This window comes from Pelodiscus sinensis, chromosome 2, assembly GCF_052426305.1.
Source record: "Pelodiscus sinensis isolate ZL-2025 chromosome 2, ASM5242630v1, whole genome shotgun sequence".
Classification (NCBI taxonomy): Eukaryota; Metazoa; Chordata; order Testudines; family Trionychidae; genus Pelodiscus; species Pelodiscus sinensis.
Window position 1 is genome coordinate 98,316,991 of NC_143053.1, and position 18,283 is coordinate 98,335,273.

General features: G+C 40.9%; 1 protein-coding gene across 1 annotated transcript in view; it reads left to right on the forward strand.

Annotated features, from left to right (window-relative positions):
- ZNF407 (zinc finger protein 407) overlaps positions 1–18,283 on the forward strand; it is a 456,924-nt gene that overhangs the window by 328,690 nt on the left and 109,951 nt on the right. The window lies entirely within an intron of this gene.

Below are 18,283 nucleotides of genomic sequence, written 5' to 3' on the forward strand. Positions count from 1 at the left end.
CTATACCAACCAGGGACATGGAAATCTTTCAAAGCTTTAACTTTTCTAAATGTAACTGTAGTTTATATTTTTATTCTATTTTTCACTGAGCTGACTTTTAACACCATGTTTTTCATAACTGGCACAGCTTTCTGGAAGCTTCAAAGTGTTCTGGAAGATATATAAATGCTAGTTAAAAAGTTGAAAGTTACTCTAATAAAAAAAGAAAATATGTCCCAATACTGCAACCTTTATACACAAGTAACTTTTATTCAAGTGGACCCACTGCTTTGAGTTGAACTGTACTCAAGAACATGGACAGGAAGATTGGGTCCTATAATTCAAGAGAATTAATTAAACTTTTGTATTGTAGAATTGTTATTTTTATACTATAATTTTGTGTGTGTGTGTGTGTGTGTGTGTGTGTGTGTGTCTGTCTGTCTGTCTTTTTAACTTTCTTTAAGTTTGTTAATGCTGATGGAGGAATAACAATAAGTTTATTTCACAAGCTAATGGTAATCTGAATACTAAGCAACACTTTTAGTTTAACCTGACCGGTAGAATAAACTGTTTGGTGTACTGTAAACATGCTTTACATCTTCTCTTGTCTGTACCACATTTTTCTATTGAGCTTTATACCACCAATTTGTCTGTTGTGTGGGATTTTTTTTTCCTCGACAGCTTACCCATTTTATTGTACTTATTTAGAGGAAAGAAAAACAGTTTGTCTCCTTGAAAAGCAAGAGAACAGTGAGCGGAAAACTACTTTTATTGCTAAAACACCATTATAATATATGGCAAATAAAATTCTAAAATTGAAAAAGAGGATACCAGAGAAAATCATAAATCATTTTACAAAAGCCACTGACAATTTGAAAGACTCTCCATAAAGATTTTTTTCTCCTTTCCTTGAACATAGTAAAATATTATTTCTAAATTATTGTTAAAATAAATTTTTAATATCAGTAAATCAAATAAAATCAATTTCTCATATTTCCATATAACGCCATCTTTTTATTTTAATAACTCACTTTTTAAAATAACCATATTTATTTTTATTGTACTTAATTTCCCCTCCTTCTGACCACTTAAAATTCTGATTCTGAAATGGAAGATATATAGCAACATATTCTTGGATGCACTTTCTTTCTTTCTTTTTTTTTTTTTAAATTCTGTTATTAATTTTCAGCACAAGCAACAATATCATCACTGTATGGTGTCCATAAGTAACTTCCATTCTGTAGCTACGGATGGCATCTTAGTGACAGATGGTTTTTCAAACACTTTATTTCATTTTTAAATTAAATATCACTGCTATAAACCTAACCATTCATTATTGTTTATAACACCTTAACCCCAAAATTGGTAATTACCTTACGTAATGGCTGATATGTTGTGGTGTTAGGTGATTTTAACAAATGATTTTCTGGAATTATTATTTAAGTCATAATATAATTAAACTTTAGTGCTCTGTAATATACAACAGAACCCATATATTTAGTTTAGCTTGCATAACCATTAAAAGACAGCATTGCATAAATCACCAACATTCATTGAATAAATAAAATTTAATTTATTGCTAACTTGCCACACACATATGTAATGTAATGTAATATGACGAGATGAAGAAGAAAAGAGGTATTTCGAGACTGTCTCTTGCAGTTAATGTAATGTGTACATATGGTAATACACATCTAAGCATAGGGCAGCATTCTGGCTTACCCATACGTACATGTGTGAAAACGGGGATCCAAAAGAGGAATCACAGGTTAATTCATTACCCTAAACCCTTCAAAGTTAACACTTTGCAGATATGCTATATACATTCTTGCTGATCCTTAGAAGCATAATTCAAGATGATTTTGGGAAACAGAGGTGTGAACAAATATATAAATGTGACCCTCGATATCTGCCTATGACCACTAAGCATCCTCTTCTGCTTAGGGCTTTTTTAAAATGACGATTTAGTTTGCTGCAAACTAGGGTGTGAACCTACACCTCTCTAGCTTGGTGTGCTTTAGCTGCCTTTGTGAACCCTGTTCATCATTACTCCCATTAAAAAAAAAACTAGATCAAAGCTTACTAACAAATTAAATGTGTGTCCGCAGGGTCCACATGGTCCATGGCAGTCTAGTGCCAGGTGCAAAATGCAGGACAATCTAGCACTTTAAAGACTAACAAGATGGTTTATTAGATGATGAGCTTTTGTGGGCCAGACCCACTTCCTCAGATCAAATAAGTGGGTCTGGCCCACGAAAGCTCATCATCTAATAAACCATCTTGTTAGTCTTTAAAGTGCTACATTGTCCTGCATTTTGCTTCAGCTACCCCAGACTAACACGGCTACATCTCTACCACTATTCTAGTGCCAGGTGGATTCACATCCAGTTGCTACAAACTCATTACTTGTCTAGACAAATCATAAGATTTTTCCTACTCCAGGCAGTAGTAATATGCGTCAGCAGCTTGTAAAACAGAACATGAGTAAAAACAATGGGGCAAAACACCTGTTTGTTGAAAAATCAATAGCAGCCGGTAATTAAAAGCCTAATTTTCAAATGTGGGTGCCTAAAGAGAGGCAACTATGGTATATTCTCATTTGGACACCTAAATCCCTGTTGTACGTGTCCTATGTTTATCCAGTCAGCCAGGAGGATATCCCTAGTGTGACTCCGTAGCACATTATCAACCCCCAGATCCACTGAATCCTCAATGAATTTATATTTTTAATTATTTTTAGTGAAGTGCCTGGAATGTGTAAACCATCACTATTATGACATCAAAAGATGATTTCCCTAATCCAGCTTTAACATAATGAGTAAATCTTCGACTAGCCTCTAGTTTCTAGTATAAATCACAGTAAGTATTGGAGTCACCCACAGAGAGTCCTCTGGAAAGCAAAACAAATTATTTGAGATCTAGCATGGTCTGTGTGATAGGATCTAGAAATACACTGCTAGAGAGGCAGCTGACTCATTCTGCCCCATTATGGATCAAAAGGGTGTGATCTGGCCTATATTAAACTAGTCTTTCAGTGTCAAGTGAGTCAAAATAAAACCGAACTGTTTCAGTGTTGTAAGGCTAGCAGGAGTGAAAAGTACTAAATGTTCATTTTTGTCAATAAAGCTGTCAGGAAAAATACAAACAGGAAAGGAGCTGTTGAGTTTATATATTCACTTTTCTAGCCGCAGCTATACCATAAATAGTTTTAGACACTTATCTTTAAAAGTGTAGAGTTTTTAAATGATACGTTTACAGGAGATTGTCTAATTTATATGGGTTTCTTTAGGTCTGAAGGCACTATCCACAAGAATGAACAAACAATAAGAATCCTACCAAAATGTGGCAGCAGAATGAAAAGTGTAGAAGTTATTGCATTAGTTTGTATTGTAGGCTCTCCTTTTTGATGTCCTGAAATCTCTTGAAAATTAGTTGAGTAAAGTTAATGGCTGTCCTTGTCTCCTCAATAGTGTAGGAGCTCCTGCAATCCAGAGGGGATCTGAAGTATGGGAAGGCCTGATGATTTTTGGGTTGCCCAGAGTCCTACACAGAAAAGGCAACTTTAAATTACTATTAGGACACCATAGAAGACTTGCAAGTGGATGTGCTAAATCAATGCATTCTCCCAAGGCGTCAGCCATCTTTTATACATCCATTAGCCAGCTCCCAGCTTCCTAAACAAGGGTACGTCTAGACTACATGCCTCTGTCGATGGAGGCATGTAGATTAGACAGATCGGCAGAGGGAAATGAAGCCGCGATTAAAATAATCGCGGCTTCATTTAAATTTAAATGGCTGCCCCGCTCTGCCGATCAGCTGTTTGTCAGCAGATCGGGGCAGTCTGGATGCGCCGCGTCGACAAAGAAGCCTTTCTTGATCGGCACAGGTAAACCTGGTTTCACGAGGCATACCTGTGCCGATCAAGAAAGGCTTCTTTGTCGATGCGGCGCGTCTAGACTGCCCCGATCTGCCGACAAACAGCTGATTGGCAGAGCGGGGCAGCCATTTAAATTTAAATGAAGCCACGATTATTTTAATCGCGGCTTCATTTCCCTCTGCCGATCTGTCTAATCTACATGCCTCCGTCGACGGAGGCATGTAGTCTAGACACACCCCAAGAGTGCCTTGTGTCATCATGACCATCCTCTGATCAGACCCATTGCTATAAATGTCGGCATTCATGTCTACACAAGCATTGACTTGGCTCGGTGATATGCTGGTAGATATTTGAATAGAATGGAGATGGGTTGGAGATTTTTTTAGTAAGCTACCATTAGACAACAAAACAAATTGCAGGGAGAATCCCCAGTGACATACAAGTAAAATATGGTAGAAAGCAGTGCCATTTCAAATAACTTTTGAGTGCAGTGGATGCATTTTTAATCACCATAATCATAACTCTATTCAAGCTCTCAGTTCTTTCATAAGAAACTGGGGGAAAGGTCAAAGATTTGAGTTGTGGTCCTACATGCACCAGATTTTCTTTTTTGCATGCCAAGAACAATGAAACTTCATGTGATTATATTGGAATGTTATGGTTTTGTTTTTAGTAATAGATTTAATCTATGTACTGAAAGATAATGGTCCTAATTTTAGTCTTATGATGATAGGGCCTGATCTGCAAAATGTACTAACCTATACATTTCATTCCAATATGACTTCTCAGGATTGCAAGCACCGTGGATAATAATGTTAGCGGAAATGGGCCCATAAATTGTACACACCAATACATCCATGTCAAGTTTATATTTTCACTCTTATTTACAGCACCCATTTTTTATCACAGATAGTATTTTAGACCATGAAAGAACACGTTTTAAGTTATAAAAATAAAACAAACACTCTCCCCTCTCAATTAGAAAAACACAAGATAGATGTACAGAAGAACTGAGAGGCATATGTATGTGTGTGTTTATCTTTGAATGTATATCTTATCTGTCTTATCATGCAGATCAGCAGTCATTTCTCAGACAGATCAGGTTTTGAATTCTTCGAAATAGGAACTACCTTTTATGTCACAATAGCACAATTAAGTGTATGCCTACACTTCAAGCTAGTAGTATAATCTCCAGCTCAGGGAGACATAACTGGGATAACTCTGACATAAACTGTAGGGGAACACTTTAACCTCCCTGGGAATTCAGTAATGAATTTGAAAACAGCCGTCCTTCTAAAAAGGAATTTTAAAAACCTGTTACAAAGGAAGATAGTTGAACTGGGATTCATTTGCAAATTCAACACGATCAATTTAGGATTGAATAAGGTTCTCAACTGGTTAACACATTACAAAGGTAATTTCCCCTCTCGGGATATTCACATCAGCACACCAAATGTTATGAATGACCTACTTCAGTAATGACTTGATTAGCTTCATTAACACGCGCAACTTCTTCCTTATATATACTCCTGCTCTACTCCAATTCATCTGATGAAGTAGGTTCTTATGAAAGCTTATGCTCTAATAAATGTTAGGGTATGTCTACACTTCATTCCTCTTCTGAGAGAGGAATGCAAATGCAGACACCTGAAATTGCAAATGAAGCGGGGATTTAAATATCCCGTGCTTCATTTGCATAATCACGTTATGGCGCTATTTCAAAATGGCGCTATTTTGGAGAGAAATAATAGGATTATTTCGAGATAAAACCCTTCCCTCAAAATAATGCCTCATTTTTTGAGGAGTAAGGGTTATTTTGAGGGAACCGTTTTATCCCATTTCATTTGCCATTTCGGGTGTCTGAATTTGCATTCCTCTCTCAGAAGAGGAATGAAATGTAGACATACCCTTAGTCTGTAAGGCTATGTCTACACTAGGAAATTATTTCAAAATTACTAAAATCAACTTAACTCCCGATTTAACAAGATTGAAATAGTGTGTCCCCACTACAGGGAAGCCTCAAAATAAGTTAGAATTAGTCCAAAATAGCACAACCACATTCAACGGCACCTGCCTCAGATTTAGAGCTCCTGGAAGCACTCTGGAGAGGGCACCAGGAAGGTGGATACGTTCTGTGGCTGCTTGGTCAGGCAAGCTATGATGTGTGCTTTCAGGATCTCCTCTCTACGGCCACATTTCTCACACCACTCCTCCACTGCCTTCCCCCTCGTTGGACACAAAAGGGATATAGTAGGCAAATGCCTTCTTGTGCTCTGGTTGCCCTTGTGCATGCCACAGCATGGAGTCAGAGCTGCTGCATAGTTCTTCCAAACCAGCCACATGTTGCTCCAGTAGGATGAGGACCAGCAGGACGAAACCCGGCATAGACTGCAGGCCCTGCTCACCCAGGTCCTAGTGCTCCTGATACTGTGCATGCCCCTCAATCTCCTGGACACCGTGGAATGCTGCTTCTGGGGGTGGGAGATAAGCTCAGACTGATGGAATCACATCGTCCTGCAGGGATCGGATTGTCAGCAGTGGCTGCGGCACTTCCTTATGCTCATGGCCACCTTTCTGGAGCTCTGTGAGTAGATCGTCCCTGCCCTTAGATGACAGGGCACCCATATGAGACCCGGCATCCCCCAGTAGAAGCACGTTGCCGGCGCTTTCTGGAAGCTAACCACACCAGAGAGCTACCACTCATTCAGGAACTAGTTTTGCACGGGAAAATCCACTGATGGGGCCATGATCCTGCAAGTAGCCAAGGCCATCAAGCACGAGCTACTAAGGAGGATCGTCATTCTGGGCAACATGGACAGCATTGTTGATGGCTTTGCCACCATGGGCTTCCCCAGCTGCAGGGGCATTAAACAGTACATACATCCCCATCCTGCCCCCCCCCCAACCACCGTGCCTCAGACTTTATCAACAGGAAGGGGTACATCTACATGGTGCTGCAGGCCCTTATGGATCATAAGGGATGCTTCACCAATATCAATGTGGGATGGCTGGGAAAGGCGCACAACACCTGCATCTTCTGGATCTCCTGCCTGTTCCAAAAGATGCATACTGACACTTTTTTCCCTGACCACACCATCAGAGTTGGAGAGGTGGACAAACCCATAGTGATCCTGCACGATGCAGCCTACCCCTTGCTCCCCTGGCTCATAAAGCCCTACACTGGCAGTCTGGACCCCAGCAAGGAGCAGTTCAACAACAGACTGGGCAGGTGCCACATGGTCATGGAATGTGCATTCTGCCATTTCAAGGGGAGGTTCAGGAGTCTCCTTACCCTCCTAGACTTCATGGTGGCAGCCTAGTTTGTACTCCACAACCTATGCAAAAGCAAGGGGGAGACATTTCTGCTGAGGAGAGGGGGAGATGAAGCTGAATGGCCAGAGAATCTGAGTAGACAGACACCTGTACTATATGGAGAGCACATTAAGGGGCTGTGCTCATCAGGGAGGCCTTGAAGGAGAGTTTCATGCAAGGCTAGTTCTGAGACTCTCCCCCATGCCTCTCAACAAGGGGCCCTACATACAACAGAGGAAGGATGGAGTTAAGAACCTGGAATGGGGGAGAGGTGAGGAGGGCTCAGGGATGGGGCTGGGAGTGGCTCCTACCTTTGGGTGGTCTGGAGGCTTTGGCTGCCCTAGCGATCCCACTGCCCCATGTTCTGGGGCTCTGGCACCCTGGGGAACCTTGGAGAGGAAGCCATGCAGGAGGTGGCTGGTGGCATGCTCCATACACAATACTATGCACTCCATCATCAAAATGAGGGTGGAGAACATGGTGTCATGCTGCCATGCCATCTAGTCACAAGTGGACTTCCTCCTGCATGAGCTCCTCCCAGGTGCATTTCTGCCTGCAGATCCCGTTCAGTCCAGTAGATGGTGGAGGAGGTGGGGGACATGCCAAGCTCGCAGCTAGCTCAGCTGTGAAGAAAAATTAAAAGAGCAGTCATCACAGGAGACTGTGTATGAAGCCTAGTCCTAATCTCTGAGCCAACACTGAAGTTGGGTCAGACGATGGAGATGTGCTTCAAGCAAGGCCATATGTTGCCTACACAATGGGCACTTTCCAGCAGGGGCACAGACATCTCGGGGGCATTGCAACACCCATGGCCTGGGGACAAGCAGGCATGGGAAAATGCAAACTAGGCCTGGAGCCTGTGGTTGGGAAGGATGGACGGGGCAGCTCAACTTCTTTTATATCCCGCACACACTAGGTCCAGCCCTGGCAGTGTTCCTTAGAGAGAGAACTTCTATCTCTGCCTGCTGGTGGAGGGCGCAGGTTGGGGAAGGTACATGTGAGCAACATGACTGCGTGAGATCAGTCTCTTCCACATCACCGTGCTTGACTGGGAGCAAATGCTGCCTGAGGGCAGGCATGACCCTGTGCCATGAGTAACACTGCTGTTTGGTTCCATTACAACACCCTACTTAGTGGTGACTGGTCATGGGAAAGTGTCCCACCATGGAGGCTGGAATAAGGCAGGGTTCTCCAGGAACCTTGTGAGAAGGACCAAGGGATTCCTGTGTGAGAGCGTCATGGAGCTAAGTGCTTCAGCTTGGTGCTCCATGCATGCAGGCTGCTGCATGATCCCCAAGTAGGACAAGAGAGGAGTGTGCAGCCCATTGCTTGCCCCTGTGTGTAGAAAGGAAAAGTTATAGAACTCACCTGAAGTTCCCTTCCTGGAAGCCTGAGAGATGTCCTGAGGGTGAGGGACTTGCTCCAGAGTGAGGAGCTACTGCCTTGTCTGGCCGCCTCCTCCTCCTACTCGTCCTACTTCTCCTTTTCCTCTCCTTCACCCTCCTGCATACTGATGCCGGATATATCCTGGCTGGATTTAATGACAACAGTGGGCATGGGTGGAGGAGGTGACCAGCACCATTCCCAGGATTGGATTGAGCTGGACATAGTAGAGGCACCCCAGAGTATCCACTCTGCTCCCTGGCCTTGTGGTAGGCCTGCCGGAGCTCCTTAATCTTCATCCAGCACTGGTTGAGGGTTCTGGTGTGCCCTTTGTTGGCTAGGCTGGCGGCAATTTGGCTGTAGATGTCCGTGTTCCTTTTCCTGGTGTGTCGATCCTGGAGGTTGGTCTTCTCCCCCGACCTCAATGAGGTCAAGTATCTCTGCTCCAGTCCAGGCTGGAGTTCTCCTGCATCCCTGTGCAGTGGTTGCCATGGGAGCAGCAGAAGTCACTTATGGGTCGCTTATGGGGCAGAAGTCACTTATGGGACATTGGGGTCACTTATGTCTGCCTCAGGCCATGGTCTCTCTCACAAGGCTTTCATACTGGACACGTGCGAGAAGCCCTTCTCCTGCTCTCGGGGCTTTTAGAGCTCCACAGGAGGAGAGCAGTGGAGACACCAAGTGTGACAAGAGCAGTCAGAGTTGCAGCTGCGAGAGGCCTCTGGAGGCCAATTATTTCGAAATAGCAACACTAGCATGTCCACACTACCGCTATTTCAACATAACTGTTTTGAAAGTAGCGTTAATTCTTGAGAAAAGCAGGAGTACAGAGCAAGTATCTCTGTTATCACCTTCAGAAGATAACTCAGGACAAAGAAACAATAGACACAAATGCTACTTTTCTTAGGTGACCCAGTTTTTAATAAATTTTAACACAAACCAACTTACTTGTAAATACTTAGAAAAATCATTCTGAATTCAATGAATAATGGCCTGTAATTATTTTGAGGATATCCTGTATTTTTGTAAGAAACAAAGTTGAATACCTGCTCTAAATGGCAAAACGAGAGTCAACTGACATAATCACAACTAGTGCTTTCACAATGTGTGTACATAAGTGAGTGTGTGTAGGTGTTTATAGAATATTCAGTATCAGTGACACTTATTAGAAATCAAAAGATTAGATAATTCTGTGCGGAATGTGAATGAGGATCATAGGGTAAATGATACTGTGTGTGGACTGATGATTATTAAAGCAGTGAGGTCTGACAGTAGATGCTGTGCAGTTATATTGTGTGTATATTTAGGAAGCTGCTGTTCTTTTGTTTTATTTTTGTAAAGTTTAATGCAATTTATTTGAATTACAAGTCATTTATTCATATTATTATCTTCCCACACTGCATCAAGGAAGAGATGCTTGTTTTAATTACACACTTCCAGACATAGACTATATAGTCATGTGTAATACATTTGATGTTTAATTGTAATCAGTGAAGGGGAGTGTCATAAATTGTCAGTTTAAAAGCTCATCTCATTGTTAACCAGGTATTGGGGGATATTAGAAGAAATCCAAATAGAGTATTAGCGTTTCATGCTTTGGCTTTCTCCATCAGGCAGTGGGAGGATGACAAAAATGGTACTTTTAAATTTTAAGATTGTTAACTACAAAATCAAAATATATTTCTCAATATTTCTGATAAGCAAGTTTTTATCTTTTCCTTTTTTTTTATTATATTTTGTTGTTGTTGGATTAGCTTTTCTGTGGTGATAGTATTTGAGTACCTCACAACACTCCAGGAGTTATGGATCTATGAACTATTATCTCTATTTTATAGATTGGAAACTGATGTGCAAAAAGGCAAATGACTTGTCAGCTTCATACAGGAAGACTGTAAAAGAATCAGGAGTCAAAATTCCTGGTTCTCAGAACACAAGGGCATTCCTCCTCTCATGAAACACACTGTATTTTTTTTTTTGAATTAAGAAATAAAATCTTGGATCTTTTACTATGAAGAGACAGTTCCTCTTTTCCTCAACAAATAGCGATAAATCCCACCTTACCAGCATCGTAAGAGTAGGCAGAAATGCTAGGTTTTGCATATGCTGCTGCAGAAATCCAGTTGCCCTATTCAATAAGTCTCAGATGAAACTGGGAAGGTATTCACTTTGAAGTGCATACTTGTGTTTTTTTGTGTAAAGAAGCAGAATGTTCTTCTATCACTTACTACTAGTAGCATCATTCATTATAAAAACACCTTCATTATTCTAATAACACAGCAGATAAATGAGCCAGGACTAGAATCCAGTTGTTTCCATTCTTTTTCCTGAGCCCAATCTACCACATGCATCTATTATTCTATCATATTTGTCTAGTACACGGCATTTCACAATAGTGGTGATGCTGTATTTTGTAAATAATCTTGTGTTTGTTTTAATAAGGGGTAGCTTACTTTATTAGTGGTTAATCTAAGACCATGCCCCCTGGCAGGATGGTATATGGTACACATTCTAGCTGTTTAGAATCTGGTGTTGGTCATCTTCCTTTCCAAGTGCTAACTAATGGATCTTACCAGCCTCTTGTAACTATTTAGTCTTTAAGATGCTACTAGACTCTTCATTGTTTTTTAAGTTTTTCCTGTTACAGACTCACTCAGCTATCCCTCTGAAGCTTATCTACTCACTGTCTTTTTTCTTCCTCCCCTTCAATTCTTTTCCTCCCCCCCCCCCTTCCTTTATTTATTCTTGGATCTGGACTTACAACACACTCCGGCCATTTGAAGAAATGGGTTGTGCCCATGGAAACTCATGATGCCATCTACATGTTTTGTTAATCTTTAAAGTGCTGCTAGACAATTTGTTGTTTTTTATGTTTTTCCTGCTAGAGACTAACTCATCTACCCCTTTGAAGCTTTTGAACATTCTAGCCCATTAGCCATCATTCTTTCCTAGTGTTCTGTGGAGTACCATGAAACATGGCCCTGCATCTTACATGGCAGCAGGGAGAGGCTTCTTATGACCATTTCCCCTTCTATGTACAGAAGAGCAGCACCAGGCATGAATTAAAACAGGATGTCTTCAACTGCTTAGCATAAAACATCCATAAAGTAGTCCTAAAGTGACAACCAAGATACAAGTGAATCTGCAGTTGGTGTAAAGCTGGCATAGCCAGTTCTATTCCACTATATATAGCTGGCATAGCCAGTTCTATTCCACTATATATCTCTCTCGTGTATATCTATTTTCCCAATCTTGGGGGCATGCTGAGAGTTGCGGGGATGGGGGAGGAGGGGCAGGCAGACTGCACAGTCTCCAGCAGATCCTCATCCACCACAGTTATTGTCTCCCAGGGAGCCTGGAGGATGCCCTTAATTATATTTATTGTAGCTTAGACCCAGCTCCTCCAAACACACCTCCTCACCTGTACCAAGAGCATTGATCTCCTTAATTCTATTAGATACAATTCCTTAACCTACCAACATCCTCACAAAATATTGTACCTTTCATTAACTTAGTGCTTTGTATCTATGATTCTTTAAAAATTGTCATGCCAGTCTAGTTGTGTCTTGTGTTTATGTACTGTAAAAGTATGCCTATATTTTCTTCTAAGCTTGATCATTAGGGGGTATATTGTTATGCCAATATATAGTATGAATAATATTTTCAACAAACCTTCTTTTGAGTATATTGTAAACTCAAGAAAAACATTGGTTTTGCCTTAAGGTTTTCATTTCTCTTTGTTTAGTATTAAATCAATATTTTAAGAGTCACTAAAATAAGAACGAGACATTTCACCAATTTTGTACTGAACTGTTCAATGAGATTGAAAAATGGATGAATGGACAGGTTATAATTTTAACATCTCTAATGACTATTTTGGAAAGCTTACTAAAGCATTGATTAGCTATATTGTGGTAAGGACTCTCCCTAAATATTGAGCATGTGTCTTAGAAATCATCTTGTATCTAATTCTTCTTTAACCACGTGATATTATTTTAGACATGCCAGTTATATCTCCAGATCAGTGGCACAGCCATGGGTACCCGCATGGCCCCACAGTACACTAACATCTTTATGGCTGACTTAGAACAACGTTTCCTCAGATCCCATCCCCTTTTTACCCCTTCTCTACTTACACTACATCGATGATATCTTTATGATCTGGACCCACGGCCAAGAAACACTGGAGACATTCCATAGAGATTTTAACAACCTACACCCCACCATCTATCTGAGCCTGGACCATTCTACACGAGAGATCCATTTCCTGGATACCACAGTACAAATCACCAATGGTAAATTAGACACCACTCTCTACAGAAAACCCACTGACTCATACAGTTACCTTCATGCCTCCAGCTCCCATCCAGAACATACCATACAATCTATCGTCTATAGCCAAGCCCTTCGATACAACCGCATCTGCTCTAATCCCACTGACAGAGACCAGATGCTTCAGGATCTCTACCAAACATTTATAAACCTCTACTACCCACCTGGAGAAATAAAAAAAACAAATTGAAAGAGCCAGACGAATACCCAGAAACCATCTACTTCAAGACAGACCCAAGAAAACCAACAATAGAACACCACTTGTCATCACCTGTAGCCCCCAACTTAAACCCGTCCAACACATTATCAATAAACTACAACCTACACTAGAACAGGATACTACACTCCGAGAGGCTCTGGGAGACAAACCTATAGTCTCCTACAGACAACCACCTAACCTCAGGATGATTCTTACCAACAACCACAGGACATACCACACTAATACCAACCCTGGAACTTTTCCTTGCAACAAACCCCGTTGCCAGCTTTGTCCACATATTTACTCTACTAACACCATTATTGGACCTAACCAATTCAGTTATAAGATCAAGAACACATATTCCTGCTCATCCAGAAATATAATTTGTCATCATGTTCCGACAGTGCCTGTCTGCTATGTACATTGGACAAACGTCTCAGACGCTTCGCCAAAGAATCAGTGCACACAAAACGGATATCAGACAGTATTACAAAGAAAAAACAGTTTCTTGCCATTTCAACCAGAAAGTGCATTGTCTCAACAACTTGATCACCTGCATACTGCTTCAAAGGCATTTTAAAACCAGACTTGAAAGAGAAACCTCTGAACTCTCATTCATGCTTAAATTTGACACTTTACGCCGGGGTCTTAACAAAGACTCTAACGACAAGAATGATTAAAGGTCTAGAGAACATGACCTATGAAGCCAGGTTTCATGAACTGGGCTTGTTTAGTTTGGAAAAAAGAAGATTAAGGGGGGACATGATAGCGGTTTTCAAATATCTAAAAGGGTGTCACAAGGAGGAAGGAGAAAATTTGTTCCTCTTGGTTTCTGAGGACAGGACAAGGAGTAATGGGCTTAAAGTGCAGCAGGGGAGGTTTAGATTGGACATTAGGAAAAAATTCCTAACTGTCAGGGTGGTCAAATATTGGAATAAATTGCCAAGGGAGGTGGTGGAATCTCCCTCTCTGGAGATATTTAAGAACAGGTTAGATAGACATCTGTCAGGGATGGTGTAGGTGGAGCTTGGTCCTGCCTTGAGGGCGGGGGGCTGGACTCGATGACCTCTTGAGGTCCCTTCCAGTCCTATTATTCTATGATTCTATGATTCTATGACCTTACCCATTACAAAGATAGCTTCCCCAATTATTACCTCTAATATCATTAGCTCACAGACATTTACTTCCCCCCTCCCTTATCCCCCCTCTGTTCTGAAATTTGATTTGTCCTTTTTATATGTGTTCACTTTTTTTGATTGTATCCCTTTTGGTATATATGGTCATGCCTATTTTCTTCCACAATTTGATCTGAGGAAGTGGGTCTGGCCCATGAAAGCTCATCACCTAATAAACCATCTTGTTAATCTTTAAAGTGCTACATAGTCCTGTTTTTTGTTTCAGTTAGACTAGACTAACACGGCTACATCTCTATTACTAGACTACATCCAGTTCTGTCAACAAAGCAAGCTGCTTTGTCAACATGAGAATGTAGACGCAAAGGACAGTGTAGATGCAATAATGCCTTCTGTTTACAGAACTCTCATAGAATGAGGTTTACCACCGTCAACAAAACTGCCGAGTACGGTCGACGTTATGTCGACAGAACTCAGTGGTAGTGTAGATGCAGGTATAGTTTTGTAGACAAAAGTCCACTTTTGTCGATGAAACCCTGTAGTCTAGACACATCCCTACTGAGTATTAGCTTACTCCGTAAGTATTCGCACTGATTCTGTCTATAATGTATTAAAATTCTTTTGTTCTTCAAGTTGACTAGCCAGGTATCATTTGTTTCTATGGTTATTTCATTAAGCACTCTGTGTGATACTGGGCATCTTGCACTGTATGAAAACCAAGGCCTAGTTTTCTTATTTTTTCTTGGGAGAGTCCCTGTGTGTGTTGCTTTCTCAGCATCACTTTTCTTGCCATATTTCAGTGTTGCATTCAAGATTTGCCCATTCCTTAATGAATACCATCCAGACTGATCTTCCATGATCATCTCTTACTTATTCATGCCTTTGCTACATACCTTAATGTTGAGCTGTTAAATATGTCCTTGAAACAGTTTCTCTGCCCACCTTGTGGATACTTGCCAAATCTGTTCTGGATGCACAGAATACACATGGGAGTTATATTGTCATTCATCCAAACAACATGTCCTGCCTAACTGAGCTGTGCTTTAATTAGCATGGCCTCCACACAATTTTATTTGCCATATTTAAACACTTATCAGCTGGTAGCATTATACTTTACTTTAGTGTGCATGATGAACCTGAAGATTAACAAAGGAAATCTGTCAACTTGTAAGCATGGGGGAAACTTCTTATATCCAAACTTCTCAGCCAGAGGGAAGTTAACATGGCAAATACAAGTCAGTTTTTCAGTTTAATGTGCAGCCTGATCATGTGATTGTGCTAAGAACATTATAAGGTGAGTATGAGCTACACAATCATTAAAAGCAAAATTCAACAGTAGGTCATTCAAATCTGGAAAACAGTTCAGCAGAACCTAGCACCGCTTCCTTTTGCAGGTGCAGGCACATACTAACCTTACCAGCTCTATTCTTTGTCTTTATTTAATGACAGACTTAGAGATCCTCTTGAGTTTCAGTAAGTATAAATAAGAAACAGTCTCAATTAAATCACAGATCTACTCAAATTAGAGGCCTTTAAATGTATACAATTGCTGAGGCTGCTCATGTTCAGATATTTTGTGATAATCAATTACAGTAGCAAAGAGAAGGCCTAAAAGATTTGGTGTGCAAACACAGCCCTGTTCAACCTCATGGAAATGTTGAATGCTTCAGAAAAAATCACCATCCACAAACACTCTGCCCAGCATACCTTTCTGTAGTTGACCAACAATTTTAATGTACTTTCCAGACATCTGATCTTGGAGAGCACTTTCTGTAATCCCAGTCTGCTGAGACTGTTTCAATTGCATTTGTCAACTCAATAAAGACTGAGTAGAGATCCATGTACTGTTCTTTATATTTTTCTTACATTTTGACATGCTATGCCAATAGTACTTCTCTTTTTTTTTAAATCCTCACTATATTTCCAGAAGTGAAATCTTTCCAACATTGATGAGAGGCAACTAAGAAAACATCTAGCTAGAATACTCCTGGCATTGGCAATTGGTTCTCATAGCTACTGCACTCATGCCGTTCCACATTGTGTTTACATAAGATAACTCTGGTTTCATCTTTGAGATTCTCCAAGACCACACAATCTAACTAAACCCCTTCACTAAGCAACTGGAGCTACACGATAGTCCCTATAGTTGTAGGTTCCTGACAGTAAGCCATTAGAAATAAATAACTGTCCTCTGAGCTAGCTTCATCAATTTATTAGTTTCAAGTGTCATAATCCCATTTATTTTTTCATTGACATATTGCTTTATTGCAGTATCCTGCAGCTTAATCATCAGTGACATTAGGTGACCTATCTATCAAATTGGTCCAAATTTTTATTGAATTGTTGTAGGTTCACAGTTTTGTCAGTAATCGGTATTACGTTTTATCTTTCAGTGGGACAGAACCTGTGTAACAAGGTCCATAAATGCCTTTCAGAGCACAGTAGATGACTGTGTGTGTCATTGGTTAACAAGTCGTGGCATGTCACGACTCCTGTCTTGTTACTCATTTTGCATTGATTAATTTGAATTGATTTCAGCAAATCACCACAATCAACTGGGTTCAACAAAAATGTGTGTGTGATCATTACATTTTCCATAACTTGTTTTGGCCTTGTCTTTATTCTCACTAAATAGATGTTTGTACTTTCCTAGAACATAATCAATGATTGGGCCTCAGTAGTATGTGAAGAGTAACATGCTGGATGAGCATGTCAGTCTGAAACATGGCGTTTCTATTTTCTGGAACCTGGAAAGATATTAGATTAGTATGGTAGTAATATTGCTGTACAATTTTAATACCTTTGAACCTTTTTAATCCAACAACCTGGGAAACACTGTATGCTGGATTAAAGATTTTGCCAGGTCAGGGAAGGTGCTGTGAAGTCTGGGCATCAGGGAGCACACATGGCTTCTGGGGGCACACATGGCTATGTACCCCTCACTGTTCCCAGGCACCACCCCCCGCCACTATAGGAGCAGTAGGGAAAAGCCACAGGAGAAGCACATTGTTGCACTGCCATTCCCCCATCTGTGAAGGGTAGGGGAGTGGCATCACGCAGAGCCATCTCACAGGTCTTCCTGGGTTAGAGACACATGGAGTACAAAGTTTCAAGTGTATTCACATTTGGTTCTGACCTCTTGTTCCTTAAGAGTTACCTTTCTTCTGGACTATGATTGAGGAGTAACATTGATGTATCATAAAATAAACTGTCTACATCTAATTATCCAACTTTATCTTAGATTTGTATATTGTCACCTATGGGCCTTCCACATCAAATCAAAAACATTTGCAAAGTCCTTTATGAGTATGTCTACACTACAATTAAAAAGGCAGGCTACAGGGCTGTTAAACTGCAATATAGACTTCAGGTTGTAGGGCCCTATGGTATGGCAAGGTCCCATAGCACCTGCTGCAGCCTGAGCTGGGATGCAGCTGAACTGCCCTGCAGCCCAGGCAGCCATCAGATGGCATAGGTCGGGTGTGTTTCTAATAGCAGTGCAAGCATACCTTTGTGGGCTTCATGGGTTTCTGACGCTTCTTGTTGGGAGTATGGAAGTTCTGCTTGTGGGCAAGTTATGCTTCTGTTTGTTTTAAGAGAGGAGTGAGATGGCTGGTAAGAAACGGGTATCAGTATTCTGAGTGTAATTCTTGTTGTGGAAAGGCTTTATGAAGACAGAGACTTTGAAGCCTTTTCTAAAGATGACGACGGTTGCACATAGTGATCAGAACCTCCCTCTGTGTCTGCTAGTGAGAGAAGAGGATGGAAAGGTACCTCTCATTCCTTTTTTTTCCTGTTTGGGAATGGTCTCCTACCCTGCCTGGCACACCAGGAATATGCTTCATTGGCTTGAGGAAGGACGTGGCCTGACTACTGGCCCTTGATTACTTTGCATAGATGTCGATGTGTGCTGCAAGTGCTAGATCTTATACAATTCTTGAATATTGTCCAACTTTAGAGAAAAATATATCAGTCTTGAGTTGGTAGAAAATACATGGTTTTGTCACAAGCTGAATTTGGGAAACTTTTAAATAAGTAATTACCAAACTGAGAAACCATAGAGAAATACCA